This window comes from Hyperolius riggenbachi, chromosome 4 (genome assembly GCF_040937935.1).
Source record: "Hyperolius riggenbachi isolate aHypRig1 chromosome 4, aHypRig1.pri, whole genome shotgun sequence".
NCBI classification, from domain to species: domain Eukaryota; kingdom Metazoa; phylum Chordata; class Amphibia; order Anura; family Hyperoliidae; genus Hyperolius; species Hyperolius riggenbachi.
This window is the reverse complement of record NC_090649.1, coordinates 132,223,882-132,244,361: the sequence shown is the minus strand read 5'-3', so window position 1 is coordinate 132,244,361 and position 20,480 is coordinate 132,223,882. Positions and strand designations below refer to the sequence as shown.

At 44.4% G+C, this 20,480-nt stretch overlaps 1 protein-coding gene across 1 annotated transcript in view; it reads right to left on the bottom strand.

Annotated features, from left to right (window-relative positions):
- PLEKHB2 (pleckstrin homology domain containing B2) overlaps positions 1-19,815 on the bottom strand; it is a 65,777-nt gene extending 45,962 nt beyond the window's left edge. Inside the window, exon 1 of the mRNA XM_068280717.1 lies at positions 19,554-19,815. The gene's annotated coding sequence lies outside the window, so the exon portion shown is untranslated. The remainder of the gene's footprint in view (positions 1-19,553) is intronic.
- Positions 19,816-20,480: the final 665 nt, after the last annotated feature.

The window sequence follows — 20,480 nt, the reverse complement described above, 5'->3', positions numbered from 1 at the left end:
CGTCGCTGACGTCATCCCGCCCCGTCGCCATGGCGATGGGGTAGCCCTCCAGGAAATCCCGTTCTTTGAACGGGATTTCCTGATTGGAGATCGCCGAAGGCGATCGAAGCGGGCGGGGGATGCCGCTGAGCAGCGGCTATCATGTAGCGAGCCCTGGGCTCGCTACATGATTTAAAAAAAAAAAAACTGCTACGCTGCCTCCTGGCGGAAATATTTAAACCGCCAGGAGGGTTAAAGAGGAACTCCGGTGAGAATAATGTAATAAAAAAAAGTGCTTAATTTTTACAATAATTATGTATAAATGATTTAATCAGTGTTTGCCCATTGTAAAAGCTTTCCTCTCCCTGATTTACATTCTGACATTTATCACATGGTGACATTTTTACTGCTGGCAGGTTATGTCACTGGAGGTAGTTGCTGCTTGCTTTTTTGGCAGTTGGAAACAGCTGTAAACAGCTATTTCCCACAATGCAACAAGGTTCACAAACAGGAAACTGCCAGGACCACGGCCCTCACAGTTTCCTGTTAGAGGGGTTTCACCACAGTATCAGCCATACAGAGCCCCCTGATGATCCGTTTGTGAAAAGGAATAGATTTCTTATGTAAAAGGGGGTATCAGCAATGCAGAATGACAGGACTTCTACATAAAGAGCTGCTTTCGGCTAGCTTGCTGCAGTCCTACACTCACTGTGAACACAATGTGCACATAACCCAGTCACAGTGAATGGGAGCAGGACCACTGTGAGCTTTAAAGTTAGAAACAGAAAAATATCTGATAAGACCTTTGTTTTTTAGGGGTTAAAAATAATAATAAATGAAAAAAAAAATGCAACTGGGTGGGCATGGGCACAAGAGTTAAAGCATACATTTTCATATACAGACTGCAGACACTACGGGAGACAATGCTGTTATAGAGAATATTAATTATTAATAATCAAAAGAATGATGTTTTTGCTTTGTGCCGCACTGCACCTCACGTGTATGAGGTTTCTTAGGATTTGCAAAGAAAAGTTCTGAATTTGACAGGATAACAAAGCACAGAGCATAATCACAAAGCATAATCCATGCAGTAGGCACAGATCATGCGGCAACGAGCTGCAGAGTTTGCGGCGGCCTTACAGCAATTTTGCTACTTCCATTCCACCGCATCGCAATAGTGTGTAATCTCCATAGACTTACATTGCCCTTGAAACGAGCATGCGGTGGGGGAGAGTACAGCAATGCATGGTGAAGCTCTAAATGTGAAAGTATCCTAAGGGTCTATGGCTAAAAGTATATTAGAGGCAGAGAATTAGAAGGGCAGCCAGGCAATGTGCATTGTTTAAAAGGAAATGAATGTCAGTCTCCACATCCCTCCCATTTCAGGTGTCCTTTAAATTTCCCTCCAGTGCCTCTTCACTTACCTCTCTATAGCTTTGCCTTTCTTCTCTCTTCTTTCCTATCATTTTTATGTAATCCTATGTCCTTCTGCCTCAACCACCCCAGGAAGGGAAGTGATTCCAGTGATATAAGCATTTTGCACAAGTCTACTAATTATATGATGCTTATGTATACTGGGGCTATAATCCTATGAAATACAACTAGTAGTTCTTTCTGTGATAAAGCATGTAATGTGACTTACTCTTATACTAATGACATCATGTATGTGGAGTATGTGGAGCATCGTCTCTATACAGATACCTCTGGACAGGCATGTTGTGCAAAGTGTTATGTACACAATATCAGGTGCACGGGAGAACTGGTCTAGTAGTATTTATGTGCAGTGGGTATGTTTTTTTGGCTTGTGCACAAGACAAGCAGGTTTCACACCTTCTGTTATTGCAAGCCAATGTGCCCTAAGGCCTTGTTCACATTATGAATCGCCAGCTTTATCACAAGCGCTGAGCGATTTGTTGAACTTTTTCAAAGCGCTTTTCCCTGTGCATTGAGCTTAGAAAAGCGCTTTTGTAAGCGCTGTTGCTGAGCGATTGAGATTTTTACTTCCTGACGTCAGTCAGGATGTGAAATCTTTGACCCCGAAAATAATAAATACAACGTATTTATTCTTAAAAGCGCTCGGGAAATCGATATACAAAGCGCTTTTTCAAGCATTTTGCGTTTTTCCTATACCTCCCATTACAGCAAAAGCGCTCAGAAAATGGTACATGTAACGCGTTTGCGATTTGCTGAAAATTGAAACGCTCATATGTGAACACTCTCATAGAAAATCATTGCACAAGCTCTTTTTGGGCGATTTCTAAAATCGCCAGAGCTTAAAAAAATCCTCGTAGGGTTTGATTCACTAAGACAAATTGCATGCCTAATCAGAGATAACACGCCTTATCAAAGTTAACACCCCTTATCAGAGTAGCATAACAAACTTATGCCTGCTAATTGGCAATGACGAGAGCTCCACTCGTCCTGCCCTGAGCCCCTGCAGGTTTGTAGCGCTTGCTATGCTACTCTGATAAGGCATGTTCACTTTGATAAGGCATGCTATTTGTCTTAGTGAATCAAGCCCCTAGTGTGAACAAGTTCTAATCCCTGATGTAGATACTACAATTTTGATAACCATTAATTGGGAGTGTAACAAATAAAATAAAACCTCTATTTGATTAAAAGAAGCAGTGTCCTCAATAGACATTTTTTTTAGAAACCCCTTCCACATAACCCTTGACACTATTTACTACAACTATCCATAAACTATCCATAAACTATCCATAAACAGTTCATGATTTCTTGAAATGCCCTGCGTTTGTTGAATTTATACAATAAAAGTGTATTATTATTATTTAGTATTTCTATAGCGCTGCCACCTCCTGCAGCACTTTACAGAGTATATATAGCAGTGTCACTAACTGTCCCTCAGAGGGGCTCACAATATAATCCCTACAATAGTCAGAAGTCCATTATAGTGTAGGACCAATTTTTAGAGAGAAGCCAATTAACTTATGTGTATGTGGGAGGAAACTGGAATGCCCAGAGGAGACCCATTCGAGGAGGACATACAAACTTCATGCAGATAGTGCCCTGGCTGGGACTTTAGCTGAGGACCCTGCATTGCAAGGCAAGAGCCCTATTCACTATGCTATTGTGCATCTCAAATGTAAAATGTTAGCATAAAAAATGCACTGGGGTCCATAGCTCTGTGGCTGCGCCACTGGGCAACTGTGTTGTTGAAGTAATAAAATAATGGGATTACTTTTGAAGCTTTCTGTAGATATAGATTTGAAAGTTCAGTTACGTTTTAAACAATAGCTATGCTTGATAAAATGTTTCATCAAAAATAAATATTCCTATTCTGTCAGGCCAAGTGGTTTATTTGAGAATAGATTTAAGCCCGGGGTAAAATTAAATACCAGACTCATAAACATCACACGATTCTTGTAGAAGGTTCCTAGAATTATCAAGAAAGAAATGGAATGTTGTGCAGTATTTACACAGCATGTCTGTAATGAAGAGTAGCTAACAAGTGTACAACCTGACCTAACAACATAAGTAAAATAGTCATATAATTTCACAGTGCAAACAATAACATTACTGCCAAGAAAATGCTACATACAAACAGGCAGCAACCACAATAAAGAGGAAAAGAGAAGCTTGGTAGATACAATACTGCATACAGACATCAGCTAAAAGAAAGAGAGGCTTAGTAGATAGTTTGTGTCTTAGCTGTCCATAACAACTGCACACTGTGTTGTGAAATCTGCCTGTATTGCACAATGATGCCTCTGTTCTGCTGCTAACACATGCTGGCTGGTGGGCTGCACTTGCTTTATCTACAGAGCATATACTCAATACTGCTGTGACAAAACTAGCCAAAACCAGCAATGCCACACATACTCTGAGGAAAATGATTGTGCCTGACTTCACAACAAGATATAGTGAAGGCAACATCCATCCTACCTAATAAAACCTGTGTCTCATGTCTGTGTGTGTCCCTGCGTTTGCACTACTGCGCATGTGCTGCAGGAAGTGTCATTTTTCGGACAGGAACAGGACAGCTAGGGGGGCGCCGGGCGTGTGCGAGCGGGCATGTGTGTTAGCGCGAGCGGGTGCAGGTGCGTGTGCCCGCGCGGCAAGGGCACGCGCATGCATGCTGACAGGTGGTGGCGGTGACAGACCTAGAGCCCTTTATTAAATGGGCTAAGGTCTCTAGTTTAAAATATTAAATCATGTTTTATATAATAACTTGACTGGCTGCTGTCACTCCATCTTCATATCACAATTATTTTGGTGAAGGAAGTGGAAGGTTTACTTCAGGCCCATTCATAGTGGTGCAGTATAATGACTGCTCTGTAATGCGTCTCGCCGCACTGCAATGCACCGCCTGTGCGACATTCACAGTGCACTGGGTGGGTTGTGGTACGACGGAGTGCAGCATGGTAACACACTGCATGCATTACTGCAAAACACGTGTGTCACAGTTACAGTGAAGTATACTTTTCATTGGCTTCACTGTACACACAACACGTGGGCAACGTTCCCCATTCATTGTGCTGTCACAGGGAGCGCAACACAAAGCAAAAAACGCAAATGGCATGCATAAAAAAATGCATGTTTGTGTTTTGCAATTTTTCTTCCAAAGCAAGTAGCTAAGATGCAAAAAAAAAAAAAAAAATGTAAAATATAAAATAAAAGAATGCAACAAAGGCACTGTTTGCATTTTTGATCAAAAAACCAAATGCCCTGGTGTGAAATAGCAGCCGCAATACTTATTGTGGTAAGTGGTACCTTGCAATTTAAAAATTGCTTACCTGAAGAAAATGTATGCATTGGGAAGCCTCCCCGTGGCGCTCCTGGATAGTGCTTATGTGGCATGAACTAATTCCCGCAGGGCGACCGCTTTGCGGTATTCGTTTTTTGACCCTGCATAGTTTGGCGTGCGAAAGCAAATGCATATTTGCATGAGCATTGCCTCATGAATAGCCAATTGAGCCAGATTTGCAGAGCCAGACTTGCTAGGGTTAAGACTTGGTGTTAGAGCACGCATACATTTTCTTCAGGTAAGAATTTAAAAATTGCGTCCGATCAGTAATTTGGTTGGAACACAGTTGTAAAAAAATAGCCCTTTAAGGGCTGGTGCACACCAAAACCCGCTAGCAGATCCGCAAAATGCTAGCAGATTTTGAAACGCTTTTTCTTATTTTTCTATGGCGTTTTGCTAGCGTTTTGCTGCAGCGGATTTCAGTATAGTAGATTTCATATATTGTTACAGTAAAGTTGTTACTGAACAGCTTCTGTAACAAAAACGCCTGCAAAACCGCTCTGAACAGGCGTTTTTCAGAGCGGTTTGCGTTTTTCCTATACTTAACATTGAGGCAGAAACGCACCCGCAATCCAAAAAATGCCTCACCCCGGCATTTTTCGTTTCTGCAAAACGCCTCCTGCTCTGGTGTGCACCACCCCATTGAGATACATTGACCAAGCGGATCCGCAGCCGCAAGCGGCTGCAGAAACGCTGAAAAAGCCGCTCGGTGTGCACCAGCCCTAAGATGAACTTTAACCAAGGATTGAACTTCATCCCAATCAGTAGCTGATATTCCATTTCACATGCGAAATCTTTACCTTTTGTTGAATAGATCATCAGGTGGATCTGTATAGCTGAACTTGTGGTGAAGCCCCTCCTACAGTGTGATGTCATGACAATTGTCCTGACAGTTTCCTGTCTGTGAACCTAGTTGCATTGTGGGAAATAATGGCCGTTTCCAATTGCCAAGCAAGCAATATCTCCCTCCATGCATAGAACTTTCAATAAACGAACATTCTGTACAGATCACTAGGCAGCACTAAAGATATTCCCACCAGTGATAAATTTCAGAATGGAAGTCAGGGAGAGGAAAGATTTTAAAATGGGCAAACACTAAATAACAAAGTGACTATTGTAAAAAAAAAAAAAAAGCAATTTTATTGTTATTTTCAGGTCTTCTTTAAAGATGCTCATCAATAATACAATCTTGACTGTGCAAATTTACCACTTTTATGTAATATGAGGGACTACCTAAAGTATCCATTTAGAGTATATCCACTCAGTTTACCACGCTACTACATAAGATTTGGCAAGATTGTAAACTGTTATGTCATACCTTATCTTGCTATGGATCCTTAATCAGTAATCAGGGTGTCAATAGCAATACTGATACTCTACATAATGCTGGGCATACACAGCTCGTTTTTGAGCCATTAAGATGGCTCGATAGATAATTTCCGACATGTCAGATCTCCCGCTTGATCTTTTCACCGCTCGATTCCAGATAGCAGTGAATGGTAAAAGATAAGAAAAACGAGTGGAAGATAAGAGAATTTACTGCGGAATCGAGCGGCGAAACGATCAAACAGGAGAATCGAGTGGCAAAAATGAGCCGTGTATGCCCAGCATAAGCGCCACCTACATTGTGCTGGCTGGAAAGCTATATAAGACAAGAACATCAAAGATCAGCGGGTCACATTTCTAAGGAAAGCTGATTCCTCTGGAAACCCTGTTTAGCAATGAAAAACAAAACAAAATGTAATTCAAGGAAATATAAATAATTCAAACCGTACGTGTAGCCAGAAACAGAAAAAATGGAATACTTGCCTCGTAGGGAAGCTGCTCTGGCTTTCCCAGTCTTCCTACGCCCGTTTCTCTGCTGTGATGTTTTAGCAATATCCAACTTTAATGTTGACTATTGCTCGCAGCTGCACTCCCCTCTATGTACAAGTGCAGGCACACTGCGCAGCTGCACTCCCCTTCATGCACAAGTGCAGCCACACTCCCCTCCATGTAGGAGTGCAGGCACACTGCGCAGCCGCACTCCCCTCCATGTACAAGTGCAGCCGCACTCCCCTCTATGTACGAGTGCAGTCACACTGCGCAGCCGCACTCCCCTCCATGTACGAGTGCAGCCACACTGCTCAAGTGAAAAGTACGGCCCACCTCTGTGCAGTAGCACAAAGCCGCTCGGCTCTTTCCTTTTGTTCCATGCACGAGTAGCTCTGTGCTACTGCGCAGGTGTGAACCTGCTAGCTCCTTCACAGATCGGCCACACTAGGGCTCACGGGAGTGCGGCTATGAAGATGAAAGGGGTCCCTTCTGGCAGCGGAGTGGTCATGAACATTAGGAATGTTGCTAGAGCATCCACATGCTTCCCTCTACAGTAGTAAGTGTCTAACTTTTTGGCTTCAGGTTTACTTTAATGGAAAAAGCAATCAAAGAATATCTATCAGTGCAGCAAACTCTTCTGATCTTCAATTTATTTAATGTAATACAAATAGTTATGATGATATGTAATTACATTTTCTGCTCCATTTGTTTTCTTTCGAAAATTAGCTCCGTTTAAAATATTTGAAGTCATTATATTTTTTTTTTATTCGAAATGTTTCCTAAGATGTCCTACAAAGGGATATTATGTTTATATTTAAAATGTAAATGTATTGTTTTGGCCCCGCCCCCTCTACTTACTGGGCGGAGGAGAAGTCTCCACTATTCTTGTGAACTGTATGAGTGGAGATTGTGGTGTGACCGTCCCCGCTCCTTTCTATATAAAGTACTACAGACATATTGGCCACTATCAGTGACACTGTGCCACCACCATGGCATTGCTCACCATGTAATATAACAGATGGCAGAAACATACCTTGCACACACAAGAATGTATGCCATTGTGCATGACAGAAGAATGTGCAGTGATGAATGTGACTGCATCCATTAAAATGAATGGCTGCCTCTACTGCGCAGATGCAAAAAGAAGAAATAAAATTAAAAAAAGGGAAAAGCACAGTGCCACCTTCAGGTGAGCTGGAGAAAAAACCCTACTGCAGTGGTTCCCAACCCATGTGCCGCGACACATACATGTGTCGCGGCAGCTTTGGGTATGTGTCGCGGCTCTCGGAGGGGAAGTGCAGTGGAGGGAGAAGAACTGTGGGCAGCGGCGGAGAAGAGGGCCATTTCCCCCTCTTCTCTCGCCTTAGGGTGCTCTGCCTCCCTCACTCTCCCCTCCGATACTAACTGTGACGGGCTGGCGGCACTTGGCAGTGGGCGGGACTTACCTTCCGTGTCGCTCCATGCGCCGGCCGGAAGTTCTGGCTCTGCAGCCGCTGCTCTGGTCTGGATCAGGCCAGAGTAGTGGCAAATCATCCCGCGCCGGCGACGAGACCAGACGGGACAGAGACACGGAAGGTAAGTTCCGCCCCTCTGCCAGCCACCGCACTTCGTTCCAGAGGAGAGAGCGAGAGCACCCTGAGGTGCCGCTCTCCTTCCCTCGCTCTCTCCTCCTGGGGGGGGGGCACCTGGCTACATATACTGGGCACATATCCCTGGCTACATATACCCCTGACTACATATACTGGGGACATATACCCCTGACTACATATACTGGGGACATATACCCCTGACTACATATACCGAGGACATATACACCTGCCTACATATACCGGGGACATATACACCTGCCTACATATACTGTGGACATATACACCTGCCTACATATACTGGGGACATATACCCCTGGCTACATATACTGGGGACATATACCCCTGCCTACATATACTGGGGACATATACCCCTGCCTACATATACTGGGGACATATACCCCTGCCTACATATCCTGGGCACATATACCCCTGCCTACATATCCTGGGCACATATACCCCTGGCTACATATCCTGGGCACATATACCGAGAGTTGGGCGAACAGTTCGGCTGTGTTAGCCGAACTGCAGCCGAACTGTTCGGCTGCCCAAGCTGTCATTTATCTGTGGCTCTTACTACTTCCGGGTCACAATGACCCGGAGTAGTACGTCTGTGCTGGCCCGGCGGAGCGCGTCCTAGATCGCGCTCCCGTTGCCGGGCACTCTCTGCGCATGTGTGTGACGTCATGAGTGACGCCACACACATGCGCAGAGAGTGCCCGGCAACGGGAGCGCGATCTAGGACGCGCTCCGCCGGGCCAGCGCAGACGTACTACTCCGGGTCATTGCGACCTGGAAGTAGTAAGAGCCACAGATAAATGACAGCTTGGGCAGCCGAACAGTTCGGCTGCAGTTCGGCTAACAAAGCCGAACTGTTCGCCCAACACAGCCGAACTGTTCGCCCAACTCTACATATACCCCTGCCTACATATACTGGGCACATATACCCCTGGCTACATATACTGAGCACATATATCCCTGGCTACATATACTGGGCACATATATCCCTGGCTACATATACTGGGGACAACTGGCTGTTTGTCATTATGTGCATTTACTGGTGAAAAGCTGTCTCTTATTATGTGCATTTACTGGTGAAAAGCTGTCTCTTATTATGTGCATTTACTGGTGAAAAGCTGTCTCTTATTATGTGAATTTACTGGTGAAAAGCTGTCTCTTATTATGTGCATTTACTGGTGAAAAGCTGTCTCTTATTATGTGAATTTACTGGTGAAAAGCTGTCTCTTATTATGTGCATTTACTGGTGAAAAGAGGTCTTTTATTATGTGCATTTACTGGGGAAACGCTGTCTCTCATTACGTGCATTTACTGGTGAAAGGCTGTCTGTCATTACCTGCATTTACTGGTGAAACTCTGTCTCTTATTATGTGAATTTACTGGTGAAAAGCTGTCTCTTATTATGTGCATTTACTGGTGAAAAGAGGTCTTTTATTATGTGCATTTAGTGGGGAAACGCTCTCTCTCATTACATGCATTTAGTCTACGTGTCACGGAGATCTGAACGTTTGGTTTGATGTGTCACGACTCCAAAAAGGTTGGGAACCACTGCCCTACTGCATTCATTCCCTACTGCAATTCAAAAAGGATTTTATTATAAAGATAAACATGGGTTCAAAACTATTTTAAATAAAGATAACTGAAATTGTGTGAAATTAATGGATCAGATCCATCTCCGCCTTTTTTTAATTGAAATGAGTTTGGTTTTATAACAAGGAAAACCCCTACAGGAATGGCGCATCAGTACAAAGATACAACAGTGCCAACAAATAGGAATCAAGCACATCATACAATGCATAAACAATATGGGTAACACCTGGACCATTAAGGCCTCTTTCACAGTGCGACGTTAAAGTCGCACGTTAGGAAATGTTTTAACGTGGACTAACATACAGCAATACTAAGTGCAACATTCACAGTGCACACGGTGCGTTTCTGTGTAACGTGTAGCGTTATTAGAAAGTGCTGCACGCTGTGTGTTATTAACGTTATTAGCTGCGTTGGTCTGTTTGCACATGCTCAGTAATGACCTGGAAGTATACTTTTCATTGCCTGTATGCCTACTGTATGCGACGATAACGGGGCATAGAGTTGCACCGCAACTTTTTTGAGGTGTTGCATTGTTAGTTTGCGTTGCGACCTTAACGTTGCATCAAAACGCAATGTCCCACTGTGAAAGTAGCCTAAATGTGGAAAAACGAGATGAACCGCTGCACCACTCCCACCCCCATAACTAAAGAAAAGAATCCCCTCCAGTGCTGTTCATCCTAAAATATAGTAGCTAAGAACGATATCTCACAAACCAAATTCTGAAATATCGTGCTTACAGGTACTAGAGCCAGGTCAGGCTTCTCCCAGATAGCTCACATTTGGTACTCAGGGGGTATGCTTGAGAGCCCCCTATATCTTTCAAACAGTAGCACAAATTTTAGCCAACGCAATCCGTGATTTTCTACCACGCCAGATAAATGTATTTATTGCTTCTTTCCAACTGCAGGGCATCATTATGCCAAATGAGGAGTGGGACTGTCTGCGTAGGGTAAAGGAGTCTGCTCATGGTGGTCATTTTAACAAGTGCGACCCTCCCGGCTCCCCTTTTTTTCAGTCAGGAAAATATCAGCAGCTCCACCTAGTGGTTTTACTGGCAAATTTAGTGAGTAGAAAGGGTGCATGTTTTAGTGCTGTATAATAAAGGTGAACCAACTCCACAGTCATGGAAGAAAAGATAAAAAGAAAGAAAGATAAAAAAAGTGAAATCCTTGCCTGATGCAGTTCTTTTCAATCTACACTAACAAACAAGGATAAATATTGGGCTTTACAGGTGAAGCTCGAAAAATTAGAATATTGTGCAAAAGTTCATTTATTTCACAAATTCACAAAGAAATGTAATTAATATATGAAATAGGAACCCTTTGCAGGTGTTTTGGATGAATTAGCTGATTAGAGTCTGATACTGTGAGCCTAGAATATTGAACATTTTCACAATATTGAAATGGTCTGAGATTTTGATTTTGGGGTTTTCATAAACTGTAATCCATAAGCATCAACATGATAACCAATAAAGGCTTAAAGGAAACCAGAGCTGAGCTAAAATAAAAGATTTATACATACCTGGGGCTTCCTCCAGCTCCATGTACACGGATCGCTCCCACGCCGCTGTCCTCAGTCTTCTCCCTCTTCGGTACCGGGTCACGTAACATGAGCCAGTTACCGGAGAGAAACATAGAGGGCGCACCGGGTCACGTAACTTCAGCCAGTTCCCGGAGAGAAACATAGAGGGCGCACCGGGTCACGTAACTTCAGCCAGTTACCGGAGAGAAACATAGAGGGCGCACCGGGTCACGTAACTTCAGCCAGTTACCGGAGAGAAACATAGAGGGCGCACCAGGTCACGTAACTTCAGCCAGTTACCGGAGAGAAACATAGAGGGCGCACCGGGTCACGTAACTTCAGCCAGTTACCGGAGAGAAACATAGAGGGCGCACCGGGTCACGTAACTTCAGCCAGTTACCGGAGAGAAACATAGAGGGCGCACCGGGTCACGTAACATGAGCCAGTTACCGGAGAGAAACATAGAGGGCGCACCGGGTCACGTAACATGAGCCAGTTACCGGAGAGAAACATAGAGGGCGCACCGGGTCACGTAACTTCAGCCAGTTACCGGAGAGAAACATAGAGGGCGCACCGGGTCACGTAACTTCAGCCAGTTACCGGAGAGAAACATAGAGGGCGCACCGGGTCACGTAACTTCAGCCAGTTACCGGAGAGAAACATAGAGGGCGCACCGGGTCACGTAACTTCAGCCAGTTACCGGAGAGAAACATAGAGGGCGCACCGGGTCACGTAACATGAGCCAGTTACCGGAGAGAAACATAGAGGGCGCACCGGGTCACGTAACATGAGCCAGTTACTGGAGAGAAACATAGAGGGCGCACCGGGTCGCGTAACTTCAGCCAGTTACCGGAGAGAAACATAGAGGGCGCACCGGGTCACGTAACTTCAGCCAGTTGCCGGAGAGAAACATAGAGGGCGCACCGGGTCACGTAACTTCAGCCAGTTGCCGGAGAGAAACATAGAGGGCGCACCGGGTCACGTAACTTCAGCCAGTTGCCGGAGAGAAACATAGAGGGTGCACCGGGTCACGTAACTTCAGCCAGTTACCGGAGAGAAACATAGAGGGCGCACCGGGTCACGTAACTTCAGCCAGTTACCGGAGAGAAACATAGAGGGCGCACCGGGTCACGTAACATGAGCCAGTTACCGGAGAGAAACATAGAGGGCGCACCGGGTCACGTAACTTCAGCCAGTTACCGGAGAGAAACATAGAGGGCGCACCGGGTCACGTAACTTCAGCCAGTTACCGGAGAGAAACATAGAGGGCGCACCGGGTCACGTAACTTCAGCCAGTTACCGGAGAGAAACATAGAGGGCGCACCGGGTCACGTAACATGAGCCAGTTACCGGAGAGAAACATAGAGGGCGCACCGGGTCACGTAACATGAGCCAGTTACCGGAGAGAAACATAGAGGGCGCACCGGGTCACGTAACTTCAGACAGTTACCGGAGAGAAACATAGAGGGCGCACTGGGTCACGTAACATGAGCCAGTTACTGGAGAGAAACATAGAGGGCGCACCGGGTCACGTAACTTCAGCCAGTTACCGGAGAGAAACATAGAGGGCGCACCGGGTCACGTAACTTCAGCCAGTTACCGGAGAGAAACATAGAGGGCGCACCGGGTCGCGTAACTTCAGCCAGTTGCCGGAGAGAAACATAGAGGGCGCACCGGGTCACGTAACTTCAGCCAGTTGCCGGAGAGAAACATAGAGGGCGCACCGGGTCACGTAACTTCAGCCAGTTCCCGGAGAGAAACATAGAGGGCGCACCGGGTCACGTAACTTCAGCCAGTTACCGGAGAGAAACATAGAGGGCGCACCGGGTCACGTAACATGAGCCAGTTACTGGAGAGAAACATAGAGGGCGCACCGGGTCACGTAACTTCAGCCAGTTACCGGAGAGAAACATAGAGGGCGCACCGGGTCACGTAACTTCAGCCAGTTACCGGAGAGAAACATAGAGGGCGCACCGGGTCACGTAACATGAGCCAGTTACTGGAGAGAAACATAGAGGGCGCACCGGGTCACGTAACTTCAGCCAGTTGCCGGAGAGAAACATAGAGGGCGCACCGGGTCACGTAACTTCAGCCAGTTACCGGAGAGAAACATAGAGGGCGCACCGGGTCATGTAACTTCAGCCAGTTACCGGAGAGAAACATAGAGGGCGCACCGGGTCACGTAACATGAGCCAGTTACTGGAGAGAAACATAGAGGGCGCACCGGGTCAGTCACGTAACTTCAGCCAGTTGCCGGAGAGAAACATAGAGGGCGCACCGGGTCACGTAACTTCAGCCAGTTACCGGAGAGAAACATAGAGGGCGCACCGGGTCACGTAACTTCAGCCAGTTGCCGGAGAGAAACATAGAGGGCGCACCGGGTCACGTAACTTCAGCCAGTTACCGGAGAGAAACATAGAGGGCGCACCGGGTCACGTAACTTCAGCCAGTTGCCGGAGAGAAACATAGAGGGCGCACCGGGTCACGTAACTTCAGCCAGTTACCGGAGAGAAACATAGAGGGCGCACCGGGTCACGTAACTTCAGCCAGTTACCGGAGAGAAACATAGAGGGCGCACTTCTTTTGCGCGACTGGCTAAAATAACTTTTATTTTAGCTCAACTCTGGTACACTTTAAAATATCTCTCTTAGCATGTATTGAGCCTATTTAATATATTTGTTTCATCATTTAAGTTGAATGCCTGAAATAAATGAACTTACACATGATATTCTAATTTTTCAAGTTTCCCCTGTACTTTTGTAGAACATTTTGTCCCAAGTCTAGGGTATCTCTGGAGTATTCTGTTACAAGGCAGGTGGTGGTGGCGGATTGCACAATGCATGTTTGCACCCATGTAAGAACGATAAAGAAAAAATGACAGAAATGTCTTATCCAACTAACTAAATACTGCATTTCCCATTGTCACAGCACATGGTAATTGCTCAGAATGTAAGCAGCTTTTTTAAACTACAGGACTATGCAGATATTATAACAGCAAATCAAAAACTATATGTACATTGATATAGAAGAGTAAATGTATGCTTTTACATGAATGTCACAGCTAAAATGTCTTGAAACATTTCCAAATAGGTAATATATGGACCTATAATACAGTGCCTACCCAAAAGAGATAGATCATAGTGGATGTACAGTAGTTAATCTACAGAAAAGTTAGTTTCATTGGCCACCAGGCACATACCCATGGCCCACCATTGGTCTGTAAACCAGATGTGAATAATCACTAATGTACAGAAGCAGAATTGTTTTATTTTCGCCAAGCACTGCTGGGCCGTGCCCGGAATTGGATCTGGCACAGTAAAAGTAATACAACAATGGGAGTAAGACAATGCAAGTTTACAGAGACAGCAACAAGTTACAGACGATAAGAACAGTAAAACTAGTACAACCTCTAGCAGGACAGTAAACTGACAGCAGAGTAGCAGCAGCAGCCGTGGACAGATGGCAGTCAGCAGACAGCTATGGAGGGGGCATTTGGGGAAAGGGCAGAGTTCAAAAGTCTAACGGGCATGGGGAAAAAAGTGTTCATTTGCCTTGTGGTCCTGGCAGGGATGGACCCTAACCTCTGGCCCGATTTTAAGCAACTGAAAAAGTTGTGGCCTGGGTGGGAGTGGTCGCTAGCAATTTTCATTGCTCTAGTGCAAAGTCTGGTGTTATAGATTAGGTCTCAAGGGGGAAGAGGTTTTCCAATGATTCTCTCTGCTGAGCTGATGACCCTTTGGATTTTGTATCTGTTGCTGGCGGAAGAGCTAGCATACCAGACCAGGATGGATGAGCAGAGGACCAAGGATGGTGGCAGAGTAGAAGGACTTCAGAAGTTCCTGGGCCATACCAAACTTCTTTAGTTGGCTAAGGAAGAAGAGTCTTTGCTGCATCTTCTTCTGAGTTAAGATGTGTTAGTCCTCCAGGTTAGACCCTCTGAGATGGTTGTGCCCAGGAGGCGGACGTTAGGTACCCTTACAGTTTCATTTTCATCAATATAGATTGGTGGTGGGTTAGTGGCATGCTTTCTGAAATCAATGAACATCTCTACAGTTTTGGCTGTGTTTATCACTAGCCTGTTCTCTCTACACCAATTGCAGACTCTGTCTACCTCCTGGCGGTAGGCCTGCTCATTGCTCTAACTGACAAGGCCAACAACTGTGGTATCATCTGCAAGCATAATGATATAAACATACAATGTAAGAAGGAAGCAAAGGTCTATAGATGTTTCAGTCTTTATATAGAAGAACTATTTGAGGTTAGTGCCACATAATGCCTTAGAAGAGAAAGCTCTTTCACGCTTTTATGGTTCATGTATGGTCTAGTCCTTTATCAGGCAGTCCTGGACAGCAAAAAGAAGGCAGCAATCATGTGACAGCTATTTCTACCACCACAAAACATGAACTTTAAATTGTTTACCCATAGACCTGTGGTACAGGGGAAGATGTGTCTTATCTAGTCCAAAGCAAGGCTGAAGCAAACAGGAACATGAGGTATTTTGCATGTGCGGTAGCTATGTTAAATACTTCCTGGAGTTTCACATTCTCATCTTTATTTTAAGCGACAAACTTACAAATGTGAATTTTAAACAGCAGCCATATCAGTGCTTCATAATATCTGCTTCATTCAGCTCCCACACAATTAAATAATGACCCTTTGAACTTTTCAGCACTATCCTTTTATCAGGAGTGATTGTTCAGCTAGGTAAAGGTAGGTGTTTTGGCTACTGATTAGTATTCAGGAAATCTGCACTGCAGTTCGACTCCTTCTTCAACTGTACACAATCAAGAAAAGGAACAGCCTTTTAAATTAACCCCATGTCAGACCAGTGGTGTAGCTATGGGCTCAGGTGCAAGTTTTACTTTGGGCCCCCCAAGCACTCTAGACATAACAATTGATAAGGTGCACCAAAACCTGCCAAGGACAAACACAGTGTCAGAGATGCAAGAAGGGGATGGGGAACAGCTTGTTAAGGATTACTACTGTTTAAAGCATCTATAGAAGTGATTATTACCAGTACAGAACCAACAGAGAGCTAATACTGCTGTTGAGGGAGAGTCCCTCGGGCCCCTTTTGCCTAAGGACCACGGTGCGGTTGCAACCTCTGCACCCCCTATTGCTACGCTACTGTGTCAGATAAATAAGAAAAAGAAGGCGATCTACAACCCTAATTCATTTTAATGTGGCCGTGTCCAAGAACATGAAAAAGACAGGTTAAAAACAAAACTAAAAGAGTGGGCAGGGCACCATGAATAATACTTGCACTAATTATCAACAATATCTAGAGTTCAACAATACATGGTCATTAACGTGTTCATCACCAATTTATCAGGAAAAAATATATATGCCAACAATATAGTCAATTGTTCAGAAAATGAATCAGGAGAATAGATGACCTCAAGAGGGAATACAGAAGCTGATGAGTGCTAATGAGCTAAGTTGCAATGTACAAAGAAAAGTGCAGGTGCATGGACTAGGTGTGCAAAAAAACCCATAATACAAAATAGCAATAAAAGTAATGAAGCGGACATGCAAATGTGCCAGCTAGGGTTGGTCCAATTTTTTATGTTTAAATTGTCTTACTACAACCCGGTCCCTATAGCTTTACCTCTAGCAGGGAAATATATCCCTGTTTGCTTATTTTGCTTGGGAATGCAGGGATACTCAAAGGGTTGTTTATGCTTACCTCTCCAACTGTACAAATAATTAGCACTAGTTTATTAAGCCTTGCAATAAAACTAATTAAAAAGAGAACACACCCCAGTTCTTAGTAGGATTGGTACTATATGTACTCATCTTTTATTTAAATTGGGCAAAATACGACACTAAAAACATCCACAAAGTCAACTGACGCTTGTCAGGCTTACAATCTGCCCTTAGCCATAGTTGCAAGAACACTGTGCACAGGTGGAGTCTTTATAGGTAAGGAGGAGAAACCCCCCTCCCTCTCAAAAAGGCTATCCACCACAATTAAAGGGAAACTTAAGTCAACAATAAAAAATGAGATTTACTCACCTGGGGCTTCCCTCAGCCCCCAGCAGCCGATCGGTGCCCTCGCAGCCCCGCTCTGACGCTCCAGGACCCGCCGGCGAACACTTCCGGTTTGGCCGTCACCGGCCGACAGGCATGGGAACGCAAGTGATTCTTCGCGTTCCCAGCCTGTATATCGCCCCCTATGCTGCTATTGCGGCCAAATGGCATACGTTCCAGTAAAATTGTCCTATCTGCGCTTGGCATATGAATGTGCCCCAAATGTCACATTTGATAGCCTCATCATGCAGGATAGAGCGCAGGGGTGAATGATCAGGAGCGCTACAATAGAGAGGCTCCATAGTTTTGTACTGCAGTGAACAGTACAAAGCTTGCAGATGTAGCAATGAGAGGGATATTAGCTCCGATCTTTGCTGATCTAATACCAGGAGGGGCAATGAGGCACGATGGTAAATGCTTGGTATCAGACAGAGTTTGGCACATCTGATATGTATATGTCCAGTCTTAAGACTAGATATGCTAGATGGTTCTCGGCCAGAAGGTAGCCACCTCTGCTGAGAATTTAGTGTGTGTACAGAAGCCCCCCGACCTTCCCTGATCCCCTGCCAAGCGATTTGGTGTGTCTTATCATCTCAAGCGAGGGTTGATGGTATTGTTCTCCTCCTTATCCCCATTTCTCTGGCCATTGTCCCTACACCCTGCTCCATAGCAACAGTATGTCTGCAAAGCACTTGGCTCGGAACTGTTGCCCAAGGGGTTAAGTTCCGATTACTGCAGGTTACAGTATTTAAACGGGTTTACAGGTCATTACACATATATGGCTATATACTATCTTGATTATTTCAGAAATCTGCCACTTCTGGTTAAGGGCACTGCCTTTGACACGGGAGACCAGGGTTTGAATCCTGGCTGGGGTCAGTACCTATTCAGTAAGGAGTTCAAGGCAAGACTCCCTAACACTGCAGGGTGGCCCATTGAATGCGCCCTTAGTGGCTGCAGCACTTGAGCGATTTGAGCCCAACAGGAGAAAAGCGCTATACAAATGTTAGGATAGTACTTTATAGTGGATTTAATAAGTTTGTATTGCATCAAAAATCATGGAGGAGCAGAGGTGACATGTGTTCATATGATTGATTTATAGAGCTGATTGAATGGTCATAATCACATGATCATGATTAACCTCTGCATCCTGTGTCGGGTAAACAGAAATCAGGCAACACAAATAATTATGCTGAGTGTAATTTGCCTTCTTAAAACAGAAGGTATTTGCGATAATTCAGCTTTCAGTGAGCAACGGTGGTTTCCCATGATGCATCACTCCTGAATATGCAAATCATCTCTTTTTGCCCCTGAAGCCAGGCCTCGCATCCAGAACCGCTGGTGTATAGCAAGCCCATAGCTTATACATTTTACAGCCACATCAACCCAATAGGCAGACAGCCTGTTTTGGACTTTCTGGCCCTCATCAGTGCATGATGTGGACCAGATTTCCCTGTGGTTCTGGGTCACCATGAGCTATATGGGTATTCTGTAGTACAGATAATTACCACTCAGAGACTTCAGCATGGAGCATGTGATTATGTGTTTGTTTAGCAAGCTCATGATTTTTTACTACCCAATCATCTCAAACGTACTATCAGATTGTGTTTAGATTTATAGAACACCATGAAATGTTGGGTGACAGTTAACTAGCGATTCCCATACAAGACTGCTGGCTCTCAGCAGAGCAGGCTGTTCTGTGATATGGACAAGGGGTGGAACAAGCAGGATGTCATTTGGTAAGCTTAGGGACAGTGCTTGGGGTGTGCAAACTGTACAACTCCATGGGGACCCCCCCATCTTCTGGGGCCCTGCGGCCTCTGGCAGCCTGAAGCTGAAGAGAAACAGTAGAAGCAGTGTCTGTACAGTATTTCTTCCCATTTCCATACTTTTATCCCCTCATTCTAAAAATAAAGTTTAATGAACTGGCTTGATCGCAATTTTAGTGTACAGTAAGGTTATCAGATTGTGTGCCCCTTTAATAGACAGGGACAGTTGCAAATGTTTCTAAGTAATGTGTTGTGTAATACGCCAATGCTAAATAAACACTGAAAAAAGGGCATTTACAGTACAGTAAAACTGAAGGAAACGTAAAGAAAACCTGTGACTACAACAACTTTCTGGTACATTTGCAAAGCTTTCAAATATGTTTCTTTTTAAAACTAGAAAACTGTCATTTAAACATTTTTGTTATGTTGTGTCAGTATATGTCACTATTACTTGCAAGAGAATGAACAGTAGCTTACCTGCCTCTCTCCTCCCTCCTGAAGCTTGTTGGATTTTGTTCTTGCTGTCAGTCTGCCTCCCCAGCAGCAGAATCAAATATCAGTTCCTGCTGGGCACCACCTACCCCTCTGACTCCAGTCTTGTGATCGCTGTTTACATACAGCTGCTGCTCACAAGTCTATCTGCCTGGATCTGTAGTATGGCAGACTTGTGAGAAATTTCAAGTACAGCTAACACAAACAGTGTAATTATAGTTCTGTCCTCTGACAGTCAAAACCATCCTCTGCAACTGGGTAGGGCATTCCTGAAATATTTATTTATTGACCCACTTAGCAAAATTTACAGCCATTTCTTTGGTGAGAATGAAATTAGAATAAACAACCCAAGATGTGGGCGTGTCCTCCAGACATGAGCCTCACAAGACAAAGAATTGAAAGAATGAGGTAAAAAGTGAGGGCCTCTGAATGGAACCACAAAAATAATTATTATACATATATATAAAAACATTATGTTTTATTTGCAAAAATTAAAACCTTTAACCTGTTAGCAGCCAATTTATTTAGAGGTTTGCAAGTGCTTCAGGCCAATGTATTTTAGCACATTTTTTTAATTTCTTATTTGTTACATTTCCTTGCTACTTTTTAGTACTGTACTGCTGCAATGATTATTTATGGCCACTTGTCACTAGGGGGCAGTGTGAGACAATAACAAAGGACTTCTGCTTTCAGTTTCTATATCCTCTGCTATGAGAGAGACATCAAACCATTACAAGAATTAACAGCAATCGTTCTGCTGCCGGCTGAGGCTAATAGCAATCTTAAATGACATAATTGCTTTGAAGCTGCTTATGGGTTAAAGGGTACCTGTGTTTTGTTTTATTTAAAGATACTTTTTCAGTAGGGGGAAGCCAACTTCGTGATACTATCTTGCCAATATGAAACAAAAGC